The 16,673-nt window shown below is 38.0% G+C and overlaps 1 long non-coding RNA gene across 1 annotated transcript; it reads left to right on the top strand.

The window, feature by feature from the left end:
* The first annotated feature begins 594 nt into the window (after positions 1 to 594).
* Positions 595 to 4,980, top strand: LOC132223835 (uncharacterized). The gene is made up of 3 exons (XR_009450533.1): positions 595 to 1,498; positions 1,628 to 1,790; positions 3,167 to 4,980. It is a non-coding gene; the product is annotated as an uncharacterized LOC132223835 (long non-coding RNA).
* The last annotated feature ends 11,693 nt before the right edge of the window (positions 4,981 to 16,673 follow it).

The following is a 16,673-nucleotide window of genomic DNA, read 5'->3' as shown; positions in this document are numbered from 1 at the left end:
CAACAAATAATTCTGAAGCTTTCAATATTGGGGAATAGAACCCAAAACTTGCTATACCTTCAAAGTAATCACTTGAACTTCCTCGTTTACATGATCCAGTTCTTTGAAACCATTTAGAAAGTGCATTCTGCTCCTAAAATGTCCAAGTTATAAAAGAAAAATGTGAGCTTGTCAGATTAACTACAATCCCCAGTCTAATAAAACTGAGTCACATCCAAATGGTCTGCACTTACACTACCCTCCCCTTCTAGGGAAAATGTGTCTGGGGGAGGCAGTCTGAGTCATCACCTGGTTTGTTTGACATACGCTTCCTTCCATAAATTGGGAATGGCAAGCAGCACAGTGTTCTGGGCTTGTCTCAGGGAAGGAGCTGCTGCAGCCTTGCACAATCAAAATAGGGCCTTTAGGTTAAAGGATGAAGCTGAGCCCATATTTTGCCTTGGGATGCTGGGGGTAGGAAGAAAATGACAGACCCTAACAAAGAACATTTGTAAGTACCATCTGGGGTGGGGTGGGGTGGGATTGGGGGTGGGGGGCTTGTGTCAAAGAAATGGAAGGAGTGTTCATAATTGAATTTTTCCTAGGACATAAGAAATAAATTAATGGTGTTAAAATAAATAAGGGGGACCCATTTCCTTAAGAAGAAGGAACTTGATGTGAACAGTCTAAAATGATTGCATGAAAAAGGGCGGGTGTAAGAGATATATTATTTGGTGGTTACCATACAAATTTGTCTTGACAATGTTTCATTTTCCCTGATTTACCCAACCATTTATGAAACGTTTTCATGGCAAACTCTGAATCTCCTTTAGGGGTATTTTGAGAGAATGAGGAGAGAAGAGGTGCATGTGTCTCACACATTTTTCTTACAATGGCTTTGCAGAGGCTTACCAGAGCTTTTAAAAATAATTGAGAATGTAAAATTGTCACAGAGACTGTAGAGGAAGGGTAAGGAGGAGTAGACTTATAGCTGAAGTGGCTTTGTAAACGCAGTCTCTGCTTTGGGGTTGTTTTTTAATATGTGCCAGGCATTCCTCTGATTTCCATCCTGATTTGGTTGTGGCTATCTGTCTGTCTGTGTGAGGCTTGGGTGTTGCCTGTTTAAAAGCCGGAGTTGTCTCAGCCTGGGCGTTTTCTGTTTCGGCTTATGGCTCCCCCCCCCCCTCTTTTCCTGAATGAGTGTCCTTTGTATAACCCCAGTAATTCAGAAATCCTGCAGAGGGACTGCCCTGTCATGTGACTTGGGTACTAGGTGCTGCCTGTGATTGGTCAGCAGCTAATTGGCAGGTCCCTATAAGAGGTCCCACTTCTGGAGTCAGGCCACTCTTCTGCCTGGGCTGCTACTCAATGGGCGCCAGAGGGTGGAGAGGGACGGGTGTCCAGTGATTCAGCCACATGTGATAGATGACCAAGTGACTGCTTGCTTGGAGTCCGTGCATCAGTGGAAGACACCCAACGGGTGGTGGCTGACTTGATCAAACTCTGGCTTCCTGAACTGGTAACTGTCACTTTAATAGAGCTTACTGATTAAACTCAGAAAAAATGCAACTAAAACTCTTTGCCAGGAACTTGTGTGGACTTACTCCCTGTCTCCCCCCACCCCTTGTTCTTATTCGTTTTGTCACAGGAATGAAATGCAGATAACCCTTTAGAAAACTTTTGTAGGAAAGCACCTCGTGTGATCTGGAACAAAGACATTATATAATCAGATTTATCAAGCTGTGAAGAGGGAGTTTTAGCGAACAGAAGCAGCATTCTGTCACCAGGAAATACTGCTTTATCCAGAATTGGTAAGTTGAAAAATGGCATTGCTCCCTAATAGATATCATATGGTGTGTGGGGGAATTGTGAAATTGTTCACAGATCCCTAACAACTGTATTGAACCACAGAACCCATAAACAGAGTGAGGAATTCAAAAAAGTAGCAGCCCAAGAATATAGCATGAAGGCTGAGAAGCAGCCAGGTAATTAACAAAGATTAACTGAGCATTTCCAGTTTAGGCAAATATATGTAATACAACTAGTTTGGCTCTCCCCACTTTTTATCTTTTCCTTTTTAATGGGGGGAATCAAAATGGGTTAGTTGGTAACACTGTAGCATTAACTTCCATGGACGTAGATTTCCATTTAGTATGGATACTATGTATGATTTTTGGAAGAACGCTTTTATAATTAGGCAACTTGCCCTCCTTTTTCCATCCCTCTACCTAAGGATGTCAAGTATTTAGTTAGAACTCTACAAAATGAAAGTTTAAGTAATGCATTAGAGACATTTCTTACTGATTATGAAAGGCAGATTAAGATGATAATCGATTTTTTTACATTTGTATCATGAATTTTAAGAGTGTTCTATTTGATTCCATTAATATAGCAAAAGAGTAGTTTTTTCCATATGGTCCATTACACTTTGAAAGGTCCTGATGAGCCATGCTTACTGGTGAGCCTGTCTATCTTTCTCCAAAACTTTTAAATTGTTTTCTAATCTTGAATCTGAACTTCCTTTGTGTTTAAGTTGACCAGAAGAATACAATAAAGCTTTGAAGACCTGTGTTCTATACAGTAGGTTCTTGTTCATGAACGCTAAGGAAACAAGTTTATATTAGGCATGAATGTCTGATTTCTTTTCTTGGCTTTTTAAGAATTATTTTTGCTGGAAAAGTTGAATAGAATAAGAAAATACTATTAGAATGGTGGGTGGCTACCTGATTTTACCAGTTTATTAATGGTCAATAGAAGCAGTCATGTGATATATATTTATAGAATCAGATAGAAAAGAATTGTTCTTTAACTGTTAGCAACAATATAGGTAACTTTGGTGATCTCTCTATATAAATGTGAATTCATAGAATTAAAGCTGTTATCAGAATTGTGCATTTTGGGTTATATAGGATATCATATTATTTATTTTGTTTTCAGTATCTTAAGCCAAATTGAAGGTTGAAGCTGCATTTCTGACTTGGTTCCCATTCTGTTGCTTTCAAAATCTTAAAATTCATAACTTGAAATGGAAAATGTATAATAAAATGCAGGCTAGCAATGCTGTAGTTCTCTCTAGCACTAGCGTGGGATGAGGGTGGAGGAGAGGGAAATGAATCCATGGGGATACATTAATTGGTATTTTTTCTTTCATAATTTGAGAATGTTAAAGATTATTATTCTCAAACAGCTTTCAAAGACATAGACAAAGAGCAAGATAAGCATGGCCTTTAGGGGCAGGTCCTCCAATAAATCAGATCGATGATGCAAGTGTGAATATTACAATTATTTGACTTAATTAAGGTGTGGCTGAAGATGTGGAAAAAGTCTACTCATTTCCTTGAAGCACATGAATTTATGGGTTTTAGAGTCTTGAAGACAGAAAAATGGTGATGAAGAATTAAGATATTGACAGGTAATTTACATCCAACTCCTAGTTGTATGCAGTGATTCACAAGTATTTTCAGCTCTATTTCATGTAATTACTTGGGCAAAATATGATGATTTAACAATCTAGCTAAAGACTGCCATGCTTAATGGAAAAAAAGCCTCTATATAATTTGTAGATTTGACTCATCCATTTAGAATCCATTGTCGTGAATGAAAAGACAAAAACAAAAACTGATAGAAGCAGGCTGAAACAGTAAATGCTGGAAAGTATTTTCCAGAATAATTCTTTTAGATCTTTATGATTTCAGTCCTGTTTGCTGTGCTGTTATTTACAAAAATATATGAAAAATAAATAACATGGCATTGTCCTGAATTCTCCACTGGTGTTATTGAAAGTATTAATATCGTGTATACTCTGTAAACAGTGTGCATGTGTCTTTGTCATTATCGGTATGTAAAGATACAAACTAAAAGGAATCTGGCCAAGTGACAGACCTCAAATTAGTTCCTCCCAAATTGTATTTGGTATTTTTATAGTCAGAAATAGAAAGGCTTTCCCTTTGGGCTTGTTTCTTACATTTTTGATGTGGTGTACCTTTTTGCCCAATTTTTCAAGGTATGTATATGTATGTGTTTATATACTTGATTGGAAGGGGGAGCTTTAATTGCTAGCAAAACAAGTGGGTGTTTGTTAGAACCTAGATAAGCCTCATAGTGTTGTTCCTATGACAACTGAGGGGTTGGGTGTTGAAATGTAGCTTTAAGTTCTCAGTTTGGAAATGTCATTCAGACCTCCCACCACAGTCTTATTGAGTAGGAGGATAATGAGAAGGGGGGGAAAAGCCACGAAGCAACATAAGTATCTCCATTCTTTTCATGTCTTCCTGACTTGTCTTTGTGTATGGATCACCATGGGGGTGGTAAACCCTAGGTCTTGAACAAAGCAATGCTTCAGTATAAAATAAATGGAAAGAGGTCAAAAAAGTTGGGGAAGATAAATAACAAACAGGGGTAATAGGCAGAAGAAGTCTTTTATCCAGCGCGGACCAGCAGTGAGACCATCTTGAATGAGTTACTGTATATCTCTTCAAGAGCTGCAAATATTTCCTTAAAATGCAATGTGGAGAAAATTCCTTTGGAAGCAGGATAGTTTACCACTTTGGCATAATGCTTATTTATCTCCCTTAGGCTGATTACAGAGGACATTATTCTTTTAAGGTACATGCTTTTAAGTCAATTATTTCTCATTTAATAGCTTGTCTTTTTTTCCTATGGGAAAGATCAATCATGCTATTAAAAAGTGGTAAACTTGGGTATTTTACCCTATGTTCAAAAATTACTTGAAAAAAAACCCTTAAAGACTGTTAGAGACTGGTTGTTTGTGGAAATGATTTGGTTGACTGAGAATCTTATGGCACACTGTATTGGGGGGCAAAGGTTGTTTAGACTAATTTTGGGGATCGATTAGTTATGCAGTGTGGATTTTCCATGCCTAAAGGGCTTCCTACTTTCTACTCTTAAATGGTTTTTACTATTTATTTGGTCATTAGCATATCCAGAAGTTAGAAAGGAAAAATAGACTTCAGTGGGTTTTACCCCTTACTTAATATATAGGTCCACTTTTAATGTGAAAAACTTGGTAGCAGATCATGACCTGAACTTACGTGAAGCTATTTGTAGTCTTTATCTCACTTCATACAAATGTTAGTATGTTTTATTGTAGCAATATTAATATGTTTGGTCATGGAGTGCTGCGCCAGACTTGCCTGAAATTTTATATTGATGGAATAGTCACCCTATTAAATTTACAAAATTTCAGATAAGGATTTGTGGACTTCTAATTACTGATATGCGTGGAGCTTATATTATGTGCCAGGGATATAATTATCTCCATTTTACATGGGAAACTGATGCACAGAGAGGTGAAGCAACTTGCCCAAAGAAACACAGCCAGGAAATTGTAGAGCCAGGATTTGGAAGCCATTAGTCTAACTGCAGCCTACTCTTAACTGAGAATGCTTATAACAGGTTCTCCTAGCGGGGAGTGTGCAAGTTCCAGGGGTCTCAGAGGCTCCTAATCTCTTCACACATTTCCTAACATTGATCTCTATCAACAGTCTGACTTCTTTAGTTGGGAAAATGAAGACACAAAAATAACTCTTTCCTTAGCCCCAAGGAACTTATCTTGACTAGTGGAAAAAGTTATTGCGTAGACATTCCCTGGGTCCTTAACTCCAGCAGGAGGTCTGGGCTGTGAGGAAAGAGGGCGTGGGTCATCTGGGGGGGGGGGGGGATGAGCTCTCTCGCATGGGAGCCAAACTAAGACAAAGCAAGGCTCCCAGGGGGAATCAAGCAGCAGCCTTCGTTCCTCTGAAAGGATACTTTAAAAAAAAATTCTTTATTGATAAAGGTATTACATATATGAAAGGATACTTTTAACACTACTTCAAGAAAGTATATAAGGTGTCTCTCCAATACATATATATTTCTAGGGATAAAAAAACTCATTCCATGCTAATAGCAACTTCCCCATTCTATTTCCCAAATTCCCTCTCCCTCTAACCTGCTTAATTTCCTTGTTAGCATTTATCTCTGACATATTGTAGGCTTTACTTATTTATTCATTTGGTATTTTAGTCAAACACCAGCAGCAATGTTATCTTTGAACAAATTTAAAGTTTCAAATTTGTTTCTCTTTGATCTCCATCTGCAAACTAATTTTCTCCTGTCAATCTTAGACTACTAGAAATAATTAAGGTTTTTTGCTTATTGGATTATTCTCATTATTAGTTATCATTTTTATATTCACAGCCATGGAAATTTCTTTATCTTAAACAAACTGTTTTGATTGTGCAATCAGAATTTGGAGGACTGCAATCACTGAGTATTTTTAAATTCCATAAGACTGTAATTAATTGCAAAGGAGAACATGCATAGTAAAATATTTTTATATTTTGTGAACTACTTTCAACTTAGATAGGGAAGTGTGGAACTATACATAACATTGAATCCAGCAAAAAAATTAAAACTATCTATGGGCTACCCTTTTCCTTTGAAAAATTAAAAATATCAATATAAAAAAATTGTTCTTCATGTTATGCTAAAAAATTGTAAATGATTTAATCTTGGACATTTCCTGGCTCAAGTTCTTAAATTCTCAACTGCAGCCAATTGTCTTTTAATCCTATATTTATTCTAGTTTATGCATTCTGAAGTATTAAAGATAATATAGAACAAAATTTAGAAATACATATATTATTTACTATACCAGTAAATACTGTGGTCATGTAAATACATCACTAGAGCATTTATATATTTGATTTTCTTTTAACTTCTTAAAAGAACAGATTAGATGCATGTAAAAGTTAAATATAATATGCTTTTGTAAGTCAATATAATAATTGTGATACTTTACTTTTCTTAGCTATATTTTAATAACACAATAGTTTCCAGTTACTTTCTTTTAAAGGTTGAGCTAATAAAGTAATAATTTGCTTAAAAATGAAATGTAACTGGTTACTTTAAGGTAGAAGATGGAGTCATTGATTAGGAAAAGCTAAGGTTTTATTTTAAAGGATCTTCCTTTCTGCCTGGAAGAGTTGACTCTCCTGAAGCACCTAGTCTACAGAAAGCCCAATGCTGGTGGTGGTATTGGAAGGAAGCTTACTTTTTCCACCTTTTCTAAAAGCAGATGGATAAAGACTTTTTAAATGAAAACCCATTGATTTCTCTCAATTAGGATTTGAGTGGCTAAGGTTGTTAAAATATAAAAAAAAAAACACCTATGAATTTATACAGGTCCAGCAACATTTTGCAGCGCCCTTCCAAAGTTCCGGTTGCCTGAAAAAATTCTCCAAACCTCCAGACATTTTGCAGTGGGTATCAAATATATGACAGTGGTTACCAGGACCGCAACAAGGTGCCTGCTCACAGCATCCATTACAGTGTTTGCTCCTTAAGGGGCCCAGGCTTTGGGAACAAGTAGTCTGTGTGCACTGAGCTGCCTTTGCTCCCTGCTAGCTGAGTAAGCTACTCGATTTATTTCCCTAAGCCCCAGAGAGTGGAGTGTCAGTACTAGCTCACAAGGCGGCTGTATCAAATTAGATAACACATGTGAAGCACATTCTGTGGTCCCTGAAGTAATGGTGCTTAACACACTTGAGTTCCCTTCCCAAATCCTTTTAGGAACAGGCTTCAGTTTAATCTTAAACCCTATGGATCCATATGTATTTTTTTCATATCAGGTTAAGTAAAACAGTGATGACAATGGTGGCTGCCATTTATTGCATACTTAACCATGTTCTAGATAGGCACTATGGTATTAGCTCTACTTGCATTCAACTGCTCAATCTTCTTGATAACCCATTGGTTCAATTACTGTGCCCATTTCATAGATGAGGACATTGAGGCTAGTAAGGTAAAAGAATATGTTTGACGGCTCAGCTGGTAAGTTGTGGAGCCAGGCTTTAAATCCAAATAAGCGGTTGGCAGTATAGATGGAAAGTACTTCTTTCGGGCAGAAAAGGAGAATAAAAGTTGACTGAACCCGAAAGTCTCAGAAATGGCCTTCTCATTTCTAATTTGCAAAGTGTCACATCTGCCAGGCCTGGCCCTCTCAGTATTGAAATACAAAGTTGACTTTTTCTGTTTCTTATTTTACAAATCAACAGGAACAGTTTTAGTCATTTGTGTTTTATGAAGTTTTAATTAGGCCACTGAAGTCCATGAGGGGAATTCCTTGTTTTCAGTTGATCTCATGCACTAACAAATTTACTCATGTAACTTCCCCTATTTTTTTCTCTAATGTTTTCACTTGAAAGTGGGGGTGAAAGGGAGAGCTTATGTGAGCATTTGAGTCCTAGGGATGTACTTTCAGCAACCTCTCTGGAGATTCTTCTATCTGGTATAGAATTAATCCATAGAAAAGTAAAATGAGTAAGAATCTATACTTACTAATATTTTTCTCCTTTATCACCGTCTAGTTTTAGGTGATATCTAGAGGGGTAAAACGTCTAAGTAGATAATTATAAGAAGCCATCTGTTTGCATAAAACCTTATCCTTGGATAAGGAGTTAAATTTTCAGAATATGAGAAAGGGGATTCACATTGAGAGTTTCCTCCTCTATCAGATGTAGGCTGAGAATTTGACTGAGAGGGGAAGCAGGCTACCCTAACCCATGGGTTCAGAGTGCTTAGAAATCTTTTTTTAAAAATCTCCTGGCCTTGAACTGAGGCTGTCTGTAGGAGGATATACTAGTCATGCCTGCCTTCATTCTTTTATTTGTTCAATTGTTCATTCGTTCATTCACTATCTCCCATAACTCATTCAGCATCTACCTGCAGATGGATGAAAGAAAGGCTAGGATTAGGGTCCATGAAGGGGAGGAAGAGGAGGAACTACAAATTCACTTTCTTCCTTGCACCTCAGTGACTATGTCTCTTATTTGATTCTTTGTCATTTTTGAGACAAGGCACATTTTACAGAATCACATTCATAAAAGTTTTGAAGCTAATCTTCCTTTGGCAGCCAGCTTTCTTTTTTTAATAAGAGAAAGAAAAGGCTTATGACAAGAAAATAATGCAGAGAAATTGGTTTTATTTCCTTTTTTAATGGAGGTAGAAGGAAGATTCATAGTAGAGAATGTGTTAATAAATAATGTCTAAGAATTCCCCTGAGCTTTCAACTCATTTCCCTGTTTAGAGAACATTAAGAGAGAACAAAGGCCTCTACAATAATGTCTTGGAAAATGATTTTTAGATAGAATTTAAATCAATTTGGAGGTACAAAGTCCTGCTCTGCCCTCCATTAAATATATTATGAGTTTAAAATTTTTTTAAAAAGTATCACTAAGTAAAAAATGTGAAAAATGAGGGATACCCTCTCTTCTGGGGAGGTAAAGGCAGGGAGGAGGGTTTATGCTACTAACACTTCAAAAAGTGTTACTTGTCCCAATGCTGCAGTTAGGGTTACTCTTTCTTCAGGCAGATAGAGTCTTTACTTGTGATTTAGTAATGATTTAAACCTGGGAGTCATTTCCTATACTTTTTGGAAAACACACAACTAGTCACCAAGTTCTTTGTAATAGCACAAATTTGGTCTGTGTGTTTTCTGATACCGGTTGGATCACGCAGCAATGCTTTATATCTTTTAGGATGAAATGTTAAGTCTATGCCGCAGACTTAGTACAACAAGTACTCTTTCGGACAAGTTAAGTTAGTAAAGGCAGTAAATTCTATCTTTCTCTCCATCCTGTTTGATAGCCATACTCTAAAAGACCCTTCCTTATCTTTTACCTATGGATAGTAGGGAGAGTATAAGCAAGGTGTTCCTTTTGAACTCATCCCTGCACAATTTCTCTTAAGGTTGGGGAAATGATCATCTGGCCCTTGAAGTATGGGGGTATTAGCAAAGATTGTCCCAGGTTCCATCTAAACCTCCTAAGCTTATAACGGAACAATTGGCAAAGATACCATATGGTATATAGTCATTTTACAAAAATAGATATTTATTGCATACCTACTACATGCCAGACTGTGTTCTCTGTCTTGGAATATAGCAGTGAACAGGTCTCTGCTCACATGGAGGGGGAGACTGACAGTGATTGAGCAAATAAATATGTGGCAGGAGTTAGTACATGCTATGGAATAAAATAAAACTGTGTCAGACAGATAGGGAGTAACCAGGGGTCCAGGGAAGAACTACTTTATCTAGGGCTGACAGGAAAGGCTTTTCTAATGTTTATGCAGAGAATTATCCATGGGAAATGAGGAGCCAACCAGAAGGGTATCTGGAGGGAGAGGATTCCAGGCAGAGAAGACAGTCACTGCAGTGGAGGTGGGAGCAAGTTGAGCAGGTTTAAGGGACAGAAAAGAGCCGGTGTAGAACAGCAAGCAAGGGGGAAAGTAGTAGATGAGGTCTGGGAGGTAGTGAATGGCAGATCACACAGTTGGCCATAGTAAGAAACTGCTGGAACATAGGACATGATAACTAAAGATAAGGAGAATGGGAAGTTTGTAATGGCACAGATTTGGTCTGTGTGTTTTCTGATACAGGTTCTAGCCCAGGGGTGGGCAAACTTTTTGACTCGAGGGCCACAATGGGTTCTTAAACTGGACCGGAGGGCCGGAACAAAAGCATGGATGGAGTGTTTGTGTGAACTAATATAAATTCAAAGTAAACATCATTACATTAAAAAAAGGGTACGGTCTTTTTTTTTTTTTTTTTTTTTTTTTTTTAGTTTTATTCATTTCAAGTGGGCCGTAGTTTGCCCACGGCTGTTCTAGAGTATAGGTTATTTATATAGGGATTCTGGAGAACCCATCCATTGTGCCCCATAACCTGAGTGTGCACATGTTGGTAAGGGCTCTCATAAAATGCTACTATTGTAACTTTAATTATTATAATATGGAAACCTTAATGATAAACAGTTTAGAATTTTGAACTGCATGGTTTTAAGTACTTGGGTGTTAAAAGTATTTTGGGTGACCCTCCATCTTATGTTCATGCAATTGATAGATTCCCTCTTATAATTCTGCATGAAAATTTTCTGTTTGATACAGGTTAAAAGGTTGTGTTGCACAGTACTTGTTTTACAACTGCAGGCAGAAAGGAAGAGTGGGAAAATAAAAGCAGTTGACCAGTTGGGAAGAATGGGGTTGTGTCTGCTTTTATCTTTTAAATTTGTGTTCAAAACATTTTTGCAATTTCTTAAAGATAGAATTGATTGCTGTACATGGGTTGTAGCCCCTTATCATTATTTTACTATCATAATTCCTACGTTTTGTGTAAGGTATATACAGTTTCTGTCATGTAGGAGTTTACATGTTAAGAAACATGATGACATCAGTGAGAACAGACATGTTGTTCTATCTACACTGGACCATGTAACCAGTCTTAGAGGGGCTTGATAGCTATTTAAACTAATAGGTATTGTCCGGATTTACCTTACTACACACCCCCTGAAACTTTATACCTAATACTTATCACCTAGCCTGACTTTCCACTAGTTAGTTATGCATTTGGGTTAACCTTCATATTCTTTTAGCAGGGACCCACCTGCAGAAAAGAGTTATTGGTTTTGTCATTTATAGTTCAATTTCACTGGACCGGATTTCCTTACTGCCTCTGGCTGAAACACTGCGAGAATGAGAGTTTTACTTGTGGGGAGGAGAAATTCATAATTTGGGAACACAGAGTGTTTTGTGTAAGGGGCCCCAGTGTGCTCTTTTCCATGCTCCTCTGGAGTGGGACTCTGCACTGACAGAGGGAGTGAGAGTTGGCACATCATGAGGACGCCGACCTCCTTGGAGGAGATGCCTTGTGATCTGAGAGAGAAAGATGCAAAAAATAGGTAAACAGGGATGTAGGGAAGTCCTAGGGTACCAGCAAATCTGGTAATAAGCCCAGGTGTCCTTGGACCCTTGCCTCACTCCTTTCTGGCATCCATGACATTCCTGCTTCTCTCTTGGAAGACAAGGGGTTACGCTCCTGACTTAGTGAACAAGGAATTTAGGAATGGGCGTTGAAGATACCATCTTCTCAAAATCTTCCTGCACATACTGCTCTCAACTGAGGCTACTTTCTAGGTGTAATATAGAGAGCTAGACAGAAAGGTCCCTTTTCTATTAGCCTCTGACTTCTAGCTTTGAGGGAAATCTATGTATTTCCCAAGAAGTGGTGTGTTCTGTTTGGTCTCTCTGGTCATGTCTGATGGTCTACTCGCGCTTGAGCCATTTTGCCCCATGTGCCGGGGGATTTCCCTTTTTTTCTTCCCCCATGTAAGCAGACAATTTGCTGCTTGATATTTCTGCATTTGACTGGAGTCTATTCTGAACCATTGTGTGGTGGCTGGGCACTGCAAAATGAGTCAGTTCCTGCAGTTTGGTTACAAGTTCTCAAAAAGTATTTCAGAATGTGGATGTGGTCAGCATAGTCATTTTCCAGGCATCTAAAAGGAAACCCACATCAACTGTAACAATTGAGCTGCGAACCTATGGCCTAGCTTTTCCTCAAAGGAAAGCTTGTAGCTCCCCTAGAATCTAGCCTGTTCTTTAGCTCTTCAGTAGAATTCATCTTCATATTTGCAAATCATGTTTTAACTGTCACTGTATGCACAAGCAATGCAATAGAAGCTTTTGCATCCATCACTTTTTGAATGTGGACACAAGTTTGCCAAGAAATTATTTTTGTAAAATGGAATCTATGGAATTAGACTGTAATTAGTACAAAATGTAGAATGTGGCTTAGGGACAGGAACTTTGGTGATTTTAGCTAATGCGCTGAAGAAAAACTAAGATGGTTTAGGTTCCAATATAATATATGGAAATGAGACTATTTTGTTTACTAATTAAGTTCTGAGCCTCCATAGACTTAGCAGCAATACTAATTAAAAATAATTAAATCCTTTTCAAGCTTGAAAGGAATTTCAAGTTTGTCAACGGTTAGAGAATATTTTAATTCAGCATAGGTTTTAGAAAATAATCATTGTGAAATTTTTATCCTTGGGTACCCATGAATCATGTAAAATTTTGAGTTCTTAGTTATCAGTCTTGTACCATTATTGACTGGAATTCCATTATGACTGGAATTTTCAAGGAAATGAAAACAAACAACAGACTAAAGGGTAAATTGTTTGAACAGATGCATCACCAAAGAAGATATATGAATGGCAAACAAATGAAAAGATGTTCAGCATTATTAATCATTAGAGAAATGCAAGTCAAAATTACAATGAAATACCACCACACACCTGTTTGGCTACATTTAAAAGGCCAACCATACCAAGCGTTGGCAAGTTTGTGGAGGATCTGGAACTCTCAATACATTTAAGTAGAAATGTAAAATGGTACAAACATTTTGGAAGACAATTTGGCAGTTTCTTAAAATGTTACATATACACTGACCATAAAACCCAGATATTCCATCCTAGAGAAAAGAAAACATATGTCTCCTCAAAGACTTGTACATGAATGTTTACAAAAAGTTTTACCAATAATAGGTAAAAACTGGAAACAACACTAATAATGTTCACCAACAGGTGAACGGATCAACAAATTGTGGTGTATCCATGATGGATACTACTCAATAATGAGGAGAGAGCTACTGAGGCATCAATCAAGAACATGAATGACCCTGGACTAAATGAAAGAAGCCAGACAAAAAAAGTACATACTGTATGATTCCATTTATATAACATTTCTTAAGGATGGAAAGAGATCTATGACACAAAGCAGATCAGTGGTTGCTTGGGGTGGGGAAGGTAGGATGGGCAATTGGGAGAGGTTGCAAAAAAGCATGAGGGTACTTTGGGGCTGGTGGAGAATTTCACTACTTTGTATCTTCATTGTGGTGATGGTTTCATGGGTGCAGTTTATTGTGTGCTAGTTATTCCTCAATTTTAAAAAACTTTTTAAGTGAGCAGTCATTGTTATAGTAGATGGAGGGTTTTTAGATGACCTTTTTGGCCCCACCCTCCCCCCCCCCCCAAAAAAAAAACACACCACCAAACAAACAACAACTTAGCATCTCTTAGAAAAAAGCTGATTAATGGTTTTGGGTTTAAAATGTAACCTTCTAGTACAGATGAGAAACCAAAGTTAAACTGCAAACATAAATGTGACAGCTTTAGCTGCTCCTGTTTACGAGGCATTGAAACAAGTGGTTCAGGAAGTATCTTATTCAGCACTATGGGGCAAGCCATCTGCCTGGTTTATAAGCATTTGCACTTAAACACTACTTTAGCACTCACCATATGATGACGGTGAAAGCATGTGAAGTGGGGTTCAGATTGCAAAGATAAGACATGAAAATACCACCTTCAGAGTCTACCATTAGAGCAATAAATCTCTTCTATTTGCAGAGTGCATGAAAATTGATAAAGTACTTTCATGGACCTCATTTTGTGTGATCATCTCAATGATACCATTACAGACAGGATCAGTATTATCCTCATTTGCTTGGGGAACAACCCGAAACTCAGGGAAGCCAAGCTCTTTGAGCAGAGGTCACCATTCTCCCTACTACACCCTGCTGCTTCCCTAAAGTCATGTAATTGAATATTTGGCCAGGACTCTGCTCATCAATATGTCAGACAGTTACTGGAGTTCCTTCTATTTGTATATGAGGCATTTATGACAATGATTCCCTCTAATCTTCTTCTGTAAATGGATAACAACCACAGGCTCCTTAAGGTTGTAAGGGTCAAAGATTCCTATAGAAATGAGCCATAGTAGCTGGACAGCACCATATGCACAGTGCGTTCTGAAATTTACTATGTGATTTCCCTCATCGGGCCTGACTGCTGATGGCATGAATTGAGTGAGTGGGTTTGTGAAACCAACACGGAAACATGAGAGCTTAATTCCCTTAGTTGCCCCATGGTTTCTATCAAGATTGTCAAGTTTCATAATAAGTGAAATTTTGTGTACTGAATTATTTTTAATTCTTCTTTAAAAGATCAGTTTCTTGAGTTTTCTGTCTGTCCCTAGTGGCACATCTAAAATTTGACTTGTTTTCTTGACTTAATCCCAGAGTTCCCGTTTCTAAACTTTCTATTCATGCTTTTAAAATTTATCCAGGTTTATTCTAATCTTAGAAAATCAGAAGATATAATTATTCCACCAAATCCTACAGGTTCTGCTCTTTTAAGTACCTCTATTTATTCCATCCCTAATTCCATGTCCCCTCCTGGCTTCCCTAAGGGCAAATATGAAGGAAAAGTGGTGATGTACACAACAGCTCTTTCCTGTAAACACTGGATTTGTGCTATTAATGATCTCAGTAGTAGGATGAAAATAATTACCATATGGATTTCTTTATAGTTTGTTTCCCAGACCACAGAAAGTTTAATAATCAGGATAGGACTTATAAAAGAGGTAGTGTCAGAATGAATAATAATTGTCAGTGAGAAATTTGAATAGTTTGATGCCATTACATACTAGCTAGAAATGGAAGGCAGGAGAATGAACATGGGGTTAGAACATTGAGTTGGGAAGGGGACAAGGTAATTCTGGGCTTAGTTAGGTAAACTGGGTTCATTCCTGGCTTGTCACATCCACATAGGATTTTATAGGCAACCCAGAGTCTGGATACCCCAGTTGTGGTTCGGATTGCTCATCAGACTCTGAGGTTCACTGCGTTTCTCGCATTGCCAATTGACATCCAGTGTGTTCTCATTAGAATTTAAGAGTTCCCCTTGATTTCTGAGTTCTTATGCCTTGCCTTTTTGTCTAAATGAGAGGGTTTTGCTGTTTGTTTTTTACTGAAAATTATTCCTTCAGCACACGGCCATTCACACTTCCTCAGATTATCCCCAACACCACACACACACACACACACACACACACACACACACACACACACACACACACATATTCTCTTATCTTCCTTGAGCCAGTTCTTTCAAGGTTATACTATCCTTTAGTGCCAAGTACCTCTACTGACCTCTTTCTCCACTCATAGAAAGAGGAACCAGATTTCCCCTGTGTTACTTACCATCATTATAAACAGCAGTTTTGTTTCTGTTATTTCCCCTTTCCAACTTAGTGATAAAGTTTGCCACTACTGCTCTCCCCAACCCTGCACAGGAAGAAATACTTCCTTCCTCAATTTCTTGACTTTGCCCAGGCCTATGAATATCTTCCCTTTCTCTCGGACTCCGGATGTTCACCTTTTCAAACTTTTTTTTAACTCCCAAGAGTTCCTCTTCCTTCATCCTTCCTCTCCCAACCTTCTGGTTTTCTCCATCTGATAAACTTCCCCTTCTACACCTAGTTAATAGCGGATGCCCATGAAGCTGTTGCCTCATTGAGTGCCTTAGTGTTGTGGCTAGGTTTTGTCCTTCTCTTAACATTCCTTTTCTCCTTGGCCCTATTGACCAACGCCTTTCCTTCTTGCTCTTGGTCACTTTTAATGACCCTACCTCTTCAGTATCCCTCTTCCTTTTTACATTCCACACTCCTTCTGTGACCATCTCAAAAATCCATCTCCAATTTTAAGTTGAGAGCTTGATCTTTTGATATTTTCTTGTTATTTTTTGCATCTTTAAATTACATTGATAGCATTTCTCCAAACACGTTTGCTCTACAGAACCATCCATACACTGTCTAAACCCACCACTGTGAGCATAGACATGTTCTAGCATCAACTAATGAGAGAAGGGGGAGAAAATGCTGTTGTCAAGTCCTATAATGGCCCTTGCTTTGTACTGAATATTACCACCAAAACACTTGATTTCCTTAGGACCAGTTGAAGAGCTGGTCAGACCATCTACTCAGTGGTGACCACTCTTGGAATAAATACTTTATGT

The sequence above is a fragment of the Myotis daubentonii genome, chromosome X, assembly GCF_963259705.1.
Source record: "Myotis daubentonii chromosome X, mMyoDau2.1, whole genome shotgun sequence".
In the NCBI taxonomy this organism is placed as follows: Eukaryota; Metazoa; Chordata; class Mammalia; order Chiroptera; family Vespertilionidae; genus Myotis; species Myotis daubentonii.
Note: the sequence above shows the minus strand (reverse complement) of the source record. Positions and strands in the feature narration are given on the sequence as shown.